The sequence below is a fragment of the Arachis ipaensis genome, chromosome B2 (genome assembly GCF_059453495.1).
Source record: "Arachis ipaensis isolate K30076 ecotype BB chromosome B2, ASM5945349v1, whole genome shotgun sequence".
Taxonomy (NCBI): domain Eukaryota; kingdom Viridiplantae; phylum Streptophyta; class Magnoliopsida; order Fabales; family Fabaceae; genus Arachis; species Arachis ipaensis.
Window position 1 is genome coordinate 16,320,108 of NC_142437.1, and position 7,783 is coordinate 16,327,890.

Sequence of the window (7,783 nt, forward strand, 5' to 3'; positions counted from 1 at the left end):
ATTTTGAATCGATAATAATTATTAAGTTAATAATTTATTGATCAAAATTTTCATGATAAGTATAATTTGATGAAATTTTTTATAATTTGAATCTGTAATAATCTTTTATGTTGTAGCACAAAAATTTTATTTATTTTGTGATTTTTCTTTTGGCATCTACTTATTCTTCTTCTTTTAGTGCATACATTTTTTCAATGACATCTACAATAAAAAAATTTTAGATGATTTATTGTGTGTATATATATATTAAATAAGTTATTTTTAATAAGAATAATTTAAATAGTATAAAAAAAAATACCTGTAATACTTTTTTAATTCACTCTATCAGCAACATCTCAAGTGATACAAACTAAAAATAGTATTGAAAAATGATCAAAATTGATTCTTTGATTTCATTCTCAACTATTGTGAGTAAAAACTATAATTTTATTGTACCGTTAATTGGTCTATACAAATTATTTGAATTTTTTATTTTTAAAATTTTATAGTATAGACCTTTTTTTCTAACAAATTAAATATTTGAATTTGTTCAACATATTTTTTCTTACAATTATACGAAGAGGTGTTCCTTGCGATATTAGTAAATCATAGTTAAAAATTAGTAAACAAAATTATTAATATTTAATTTTTTATCATATTTTTCTTTCCAATTATATGAAGAAATATTTTTTATATTGTTAGTAAATCATAGTTAAAAGTTAATAAACAAAATTATTAATATTTAATTTGTTTAGTTATTACAAACGCAACCATCAATAGCATATTAAAATAAGTATAATTATAAGAATTTTAAAATATAATTATATATAAAATATTATAAAATAATAAAAAAGTATAAATAGTAAAAGTAATAACAGTGTTTTTTTTCGTAAATTTGTTTTAAAAATGCAATAAATATTTTATTTTGTACCTAATAATCTAGTAGAATCATTTCTAATTAGATAGACTCCTCTTTATTTGTTTGTGTAAATATTTTCCATTGACGAACCACGAGTTTGTGAAATAAAATAATAGTGGTAAGAATTTTACTTATGATATATAAGTAGATCAAATAATATAGAATTTAAATATTTTATAACTTAAAATTTATTATGATAATATTATTATTGTGATACTTTTAATGTAAATATTTATTATATTTAATTAATATTTTATATTTTTATTGAATAATAATGTATAATAATTTAATTAATTATAGGAGTTACGGTTTTAATTTTTATTTTTTAAAAAATATTTTACTAAAATTTGATTGATTAATTTTAAAATTTTGCTAAATAATCAAAATTAATGACATAGTATCATTAGAGAAAAAATATGAATTAAACTCAATATATGAAAAAGTTGATATATAAATAGATATAAATAGATGTTACTTTTTAATTTTTTTTGTTCTATTTGATTATTTGTGTTATAAATGTTTTAAAAATTATTTAACCTTACCCTTCATATGACTTGTGCTTGATGAATTTAAAAAAAAATTAAATCATAAAAAAGTTGAGGATATTATGATTTTTTTTTTTTCACTCACCACCGCTCATTTATGTTTTTATATTATATAAGATCTAAATTATTTTAATTTGTATTATATTTTCTATTAGTTATTTTTTACCGAATTAACAGTGGCGATAATATTTAGTTACTTTTAAAATAGTTTCTTAGAAAAAAAATGAAAAAAACCATTAAAAATTATATTAATACTTACTTCAAAACATTTAGAATAAAAATTTGATAAATAATAATAATAATAATAATAATAATAATAATAATAATAATAATAATAATAATGTAAAAAAATAAATTAAATTATCCCGAACAACATCTATAATTGGTTTTGGCTTGGAGGTAGAGAGTGGTTCTTGCAAGGAAAGTTCAAAATTTGCAAGTTTGGGCATCATATTGTTATCCAAATGAATATTACTTGGATTTATAACACGATGAATGATAACACGCTTGGACTCTCACACTGTCACAAATGTAATATATCTTAAAGAAATTTTTGCTTTGTGAAATCAGTGATAGAAATAATGGGAAAATATACAGATACATATCAAAAAATCGTTTAATTTACATGTGTTTCGTGGATTTTTAGCAAATCGATGGTGGTTCGATTCTAATGGTTTGGGAGTAAAATCAACACTTCTTTTACAAGTACCAGTTTTCTATAAGTGCATCAAAGATTCTTGAATTAGACGAGTACGAAGACAGGAAATAAGTTCAAAAAATGCAAAAGACTAAAGAAGTGTAAAATAAAAGATTCGAAAGGTAAAATTGACTGAAATCGAAATGGCTTGCATTGAATTTTAAAGAAAGCAATTAAAATGCCTTGATTGGATCAAAGGACCTTAGACATGAAAATTAAAGGTACTGAAATGTAAATTGGACATAGAAATTAAACAATGCTTGAAAGATAAATTTTCTTGAAAAATAAAATTTTGCAAGAATCATAAATGAAAAGTAAAGACAGTGGAAGGAACCCTACAAAAATTGAACTCGAACACAGACTCAGGAATTTGCTGGGATATGAGTGTACTTGAGTGTATTTTTGAAAAGAAGTTCCAACCCCTATTTCCTAAAACTTACTATATTTATAACTCACTTCCATAACCGACCATTAATTACATGATGTTGCCTTACATGCGAATTTTTAGGTAACTGTTCCCGCTTATTTGTTCACGAACGTTACCAACAAATCCCTAACTTAGAGAAAACCCTCAACTTTCCTATTCGTATAACCGCTCGATTCTTCATTCGAAAGACTATTCGATTCTTCATTCGAGTGACTGCTCGATTTATCAAGGTGTTGAAATCGAGTCCGTGTCATATAATTTTCACTTAATGCTTGCACGTGCGATTTTTCGACCTTTACTTCCTTCTTGACCCTTCACCAGCATTTCGAATCAGTTTAAACTTTTGAAAATGATTATTTCGACTAACAACGTGTAGAAAAGGTTACAAAGTACCTTAGAGATAGTGAAGTACCTGCAGACGAATCTAGAGACAAAAACTTCGCTAGTTTAGTTCTGTATCTACTTACTCTGTTGCTTCGCTTCTTATGTTCTCATTAGAATTGCATCTCATTTTCTTCGCTTAACGCCTTCCGTGAAGTCAACAAATGGAAATGGAAAGGGAATTTGCCTGCAAATGTATGCTTTCTTATATTCATATTTTATGGTCTTTTCTGTTGCTATTAAATCGTCATGGTTAAAGAATTAAAAGTCACAATGACCATACCATATGGTAATATAAACAGCTTAACCTAACAGGCTGTCAATGCAGAAGTTAAGAGGAGAAAATTTCTGTGACAAATTGGTATTTTTGGAGCAGCTGTTGCTATTGGAAGCAAAATTAGATGCTTGCAATCTGAAAGTTTTGTAGGAGCTAAAACACTATTTTCATACCTTTAACAATGAGCCCACCATTTTTGTAATGATAATTGTGTTCTATGTATTTGAAAAGGGAGTGAATCATTCCTATTCTCTCGAATTTTTTTTTATAATTATTTTATAAAATGTGATATCTAACTATATATCTTTTAAGTAGGACTAAAAAAATATATAAAAAAACTTATTATTATTATTATTAAAGGTTTAATTTTTAGTTACTTGACAAAAAAGATTGAATCAAGTAAATATTTTTTATAGTTACAAAAACACGTTAATATTTTTAAAATCCTAATTTCTCTTCACATTTACTCTCATTTAGGTTAAAAACACTTTCCAAGACTAAATTTCACTAGCAACACTAGAAATTATTTTTTATATTGGGTTAATGTTGGTGTTGTACATGTGAGTGGGACAGAAGTGGAATGAACGCGTGTAAGGGTATTGTGCTTCTCGCACTCTACGTGAAACTGACTCTGCATTCATGCCAACTGTGAGATGACGGTGAACAACCACGCGTCCTCGGTCAACAACTCGTGCCCTGCGACGCTCGTGGATCGCGAGATGCTTGGGGATGGACATGCGTTCTCCATGCGGCAGGCATGCCATCCTTCGTCCGCTAGCACCTCCGTGTTCTTCTTCTTCTCGTTGTGTTTCCATCTCACAGAGTGAGTGTTTTTGAAAAAGCTTTTGATGGTTTGTTGAAGTTTAGTTAGTGATTGTGTGATATTCGAGTCCATATAAACTATAACCTGATATGATAGAGTTCCATGTTGCCAAACATGCTTCATTTATGCTATGAAATACCTTTTCAGCATAGTCTAATCTTCCACACTTAGTATACATATCTATCAAAGTAGTTCCCTGTAAACTCTTCCAACTCCACATCGTTTCTCAGGACATAGCCATGCATTGTCTTACCAATCCGAAAATTTCTGAGCTAGCAAATCCGGATAGTAAACTAGCTTAAGGCAAGATGATCCTCTTTCTCCATTTTTCTTTGTTCTGGTTGTTGATGTGCTTCATAGGATGGTAGGTGAGTCAGTGAAAAATAACAGGATTTCTCCACTATCGGTTGGAAGGGACAATATTGAATTGTCTCACCTACAGTTTGTAGATGACACCATCCTTTTCTGTCTATAGGATGCGGAAATTATCAGAAATTACAAGAGATTTTTATGGTATTTTGAAGTGATGTCTAGAATGAGTATCAATTTTGATAAATCCAACTTGATTTCAGTTAATTGTGAGCGAAAGTGGACACAAAGGATGTGTAGTTTGCTGGAGTGTAAAAAAGCATCTTTGCCGGTTAAATATCTTGGAATTTCACTGGGAGCGAATTCGCGACTTGTCAAGATATGGAAGCCGATAATAGATAAAGTGGAAGAGAAGCTAAGTTTATGGAAAGCGAAAACCTTCAATAAAGTGAGTAAGTTGGTCCTTATTAAATCAGTGCTTAATAGTTTACCAGTATACTATATAAGCTTGCACAAAATGCCAAGAGCAATGGTAGAAAAGTTAATCTCTCTGCAAAGAAAGTTCTTATGGAGTAATGAGGATGGAAAGCATGGGATCCCCTTAGTAAAGTGAGATATAGTGCAAGCTCTAAAAAGGTTAAGAGAATTGGGAGTGGGGGATGCAGTGGTTCAGAATAATGCTCTTTTAGTGTTTTGATTTCTCATTAGACTCTACTTACAAGAAGGGATCCATGGAAGCATACATGTCAGTTACAGATTAAGGAACAGGAGGTAAGAGATAAAATGATTCGCGGACTGTCTTTGGAGGTGGGGAATGGTAGAAGTATCCAGTTCTGGGAGGACAATTGGTTACCAGGTAGTGTGTTGAAAGACTCATTTTCAAGGCTTTTCTCGGTCTCAAACCAAAACAGATCTGCTATAGGGGATTGTGGGTTTCGGGATGAGTTAGAGTGGATATAAAATTTCTAGTGGAGGAGGGAACTATTCCAATGGGAGTTGAAACTAGTTAGCCAACTTTATGAATTCTACAGTCAGTCAAATTATCGACTGAGAGAGAGGACTGTCTTGTATGAAAATTTGATAAATCATGCATTTATTCTACTAACTCCCTTGTACAAGTAGTTTTGCAAGTGGTGACTCTCTCATATGATATTACTAGCTACAGTTTTACTAGTTCTATTGAGAGGAGTTTAGTACCACCATGGTTTGAGTTATTTACTTGGGTTGTATTAGTTGGTAGGGTTAATACTAAGGAGAGATTATGTAGGTTAGGCATTATCGATTTGCATGATAATATATGTGTGTTATGTAAATAGGATGTTGAAACTATTTACTACTTGTTTATTGGTTGTGAGTTTACTTGGCAGATGTGGTGTACGTGGTTGATTGCCTATGACAGATTATGAAATTTTTTAGGGTCAATTAGATAGCATTTTGCGAGTTGGTCAAGAGTGCCTGCAAGAAAGAAAGAAAGAAAAAGGTGGTTAATTGTTTTTTTTTTCAGTTCTTTGTAATACATGGATAGAAAGGAAGAACAGATTATTCGGGAGTCAAGAAGCAGGAGTAGCGGATGTTATTGAAAGGTCGTTTATGAGTTACATAGAGTGGAATGGTTGTTGATGATAATGCCGGAGATGACTATGGGTTGAGGTCTTTATTTTTTGTACTTTGTTTCTCTATCTTGTTGTGTTGAGCTCTTTTACTTAAAAAAAATTGCATCCGATTTTTGTCAACATGCGTTCTTTTTGCAGAACAACAATAGGCATCCCTTGATTTTTTGGCTTGCAGATAGCCGGATATCACAGAACTCCAAGTGATCAGCGATTTTTTACTCATATCAGTAAATAACGGCAACACAACTTCTATCTCATCAAATCTAGACTACATGCTTATCAACCCATTTGTAAATAAAAAAAGAGCCGGTGGTCAGTTCACTTTTCAAAGCATAACCATGGAAAGCACACCCAATAGCAAAATGAGAAGGATTATTAGCTCCATGAAGGACAGTAATCAAGGCAACTGCATCTGGTTTTATGTTTAACTGCAGAGTTTATACTCAACAACGGCTAGCTTTAATTCCAAAGCCATGAATGGATCTCCCTTAAAGAATTAGCCAATTGTGATCACAAGAAGCTAGCAAACTAGCCATGGTGGTTTGATTGGGTGTGAAACTATGTCTAATTATGTGAAACTATACATCCTCACCTTTATTCTAACTCCATTACAATTCTTGAAAAATTCTCATCATGATATTTGTATGCATGTATTGAATAATTATTGATTGTTAGAAGAAAAAAAAGTCTTAAAAAGCAATGTTAGAAGAGAATTGAGTGAATCAACCCTATACACTTGAGCGACTAGAGTGTATACACATCCGGTGAGGGTTCGATTACTCAATTCTATGTTCCCTTTGCTCTTGAAGCTTTATCTTGCAATTTCATTAAACTTTTTAAGACTTGAATCAATTGTGAAGTTGATTTTACTATCATTATTACTTTTGTCCTTCTTGCTTATCAATGCTCTTGGACTTTGATTTACTTTTAACTAAGTGAGTTTACATAAGATAGAGTTGGTAAAATGCACTTAGATAGATTGCATATAATAAGTGTTGATACCATTTTCTTATGTCTTTCTTAATGTATAGTATGAGGGCATGCCTTTGTTTAAGTGTGGGGAGGTTGATAAACTCATATTTTACGATAAATTTTGGTTAGAAAAGAGTAAAATTTATCAACTTAACTTGTATTTATTCATGGAAAATGCATGCTTTTGTAAATTTGTCCTAATTGTACTTGATTGTGAAAAACATACTTTTTATGTCTTTAAATTATCGAATTTAATCCATATTTATTCTATTTAATGCATTGATGTATTTGTTTAAGTGATTTAATTTTTAGAAGGCAAAGATGGCTTGGAAGGATGAAGGAAAAACATGCAAAAGTGGAGAATTCATGAAGAAGTGAAGGATTTGTAGAGTTGTTAATTCTGACCTCTTTGTACTAAAGTGACCATAACTTGAGCTATAAAGTTTCGAATGAGGTAGTTCTAGTGACATTAGAAAGCTAACATTCAAGGCTTCAAAATGATATGCACATGTTTATAGTGGACATTGAGTTAAGCTGTCTGCATATGCAGCCAAATCTCGCATAAACATGCTTCATTAAAGAAACACGTGAGGGGCAATTTTTGGAGCCTTTTGGGCCGAATCCAACTCATTTCTGATGCTATTAAACTAAGGATTGAAGGGAGATGAATTAAGTAGTCATAGTGGAGGTTTTTATTATGTTTTAGGATAATTCTAGAGAGAAAAGCTCCAACTTCTGTCTAGAATTTAAGGTTTCGTTCTTAGTTTAATTTCTCCTTAGATTTAGGTTTTAATCTTGTTTTAATTTAGTTTTCTTTATATTTCCTTGTTCTACCCTCTTA